The following is a 1033-nucleotide window of genomic DNA, read 5'->3' as shown; positions in this document are numbered from 1 at the left end:
GGGTGTGGGCCAGAAGTGTTGGAGGTGAGAAGATTCACCAGAGACAGAGGGGGGAGCAGAACAGGCAGATCCACCAAAATACACTGCTGAGGGGAGCAGCAGAGGAGACAGAAAGATCTGTTGTGCCAGGTCAGCTCCCTGGCTGGGGATTGAACTCATGCTGCAGTGGCTGCAGATTGCTCACTGTGCTGATACTTAATGCTAGGCCACCAGGGAGGCCCTCAATAAATTTTAGTTATTGAAACATGCAGCATAGTCTTCATCAGGGATGAACATGAGTAATGTTTCCATGAGTTTTAAGGTTTTCCACACTGGGATGTAGTCTGGAAAATATTGTATATATTTTTATATATAATATGCATCTACAATAATACATGCAAAGGAAATGATTTGCAATAAGATACGGGTGGAAAATAACAATTTATTTGGAAGCAGTAACTGTGACAGGATTAGATGAGTGACTGTGAAGGATATGAAAGTAGATATCAGACATTTTTAAAAAATGATAGTATTTAGTAGAAGCAATCAAACCTAATCTATCTGATTTAGCTAAAATAAAATAAAACTTATAATGGGATGCTGCAGGATCAGTGAGGGATATGAAAAGTGCGTTCAGTCATTAACCAGCTAGAAAGTGCATCATAAACCAGAATTGTTTAAATGAAAGATGGTTGGCAAAGGGTTCTAGGTACACTAAGAACATTTCCGCTGCTTACGGAAATGTACGCTCTACAATACCTATGACTGCAGCCTTGCTCTGCCAATGATTTCAGCTCCTGATTAAAACTAAGGGTGGATCAAGTTTCAAGCATGTGTTCACAATGCATCTGCAAGGGAAGCTGTGTGAGAGTCTAGTTTTGTTGGTCAGAAAATGGGCTGTTGGTTCCTCTCTCAGCTAACTTCTATTCCTTTTGGAAAATTTCCTTTGCACTCACTGGATTTTTTTTTTCTCTTTCTATATGCCTTTTATTATTATTATTATTTTTTAATTATTACAAAAGTTTTTTTTACATCATTTTGCACATTTTTTTTT

General features: G+C 38.0%; 1 protein-coding gene across 2 annotated transcripts in view; it reads right to left on the bottom strand.

Moving 5' to 3' along the window:
- GALNTL6 (polypeptide N-acetylgalactosaminyltransferase-like 6) overlaps positions 1-1033 on the bottom strand; it is an 849045-nt gene that overhangs the window by 736024 nt on the left and 111988 nt on the right. The gene's annotated exons all lie outside the window — the stretch shown is intronic.

The sequence above is a fragment of the Condylura cristata genome, unplaced genomic scaffold (genome assembly GCF_000260355.1).
Source record: "Condylura cristata isolate star-nosed mole 26May11 unplaced genomic scaffold, ConCri1.0 scaffold00014, whole genome shotgun sequence".
NCBI classification, from domain to species: Eukaryota; Metazoa; Chordata; class Mammalia; order Eulipotyphla; family Talpidae; genus Condylura; species Condylura cristata.
The sequence above is the reverse complement of the archived record's forward strand: the minus strand, read 5'-3'. Positions and strand labels throughout refer to the sequence as shown.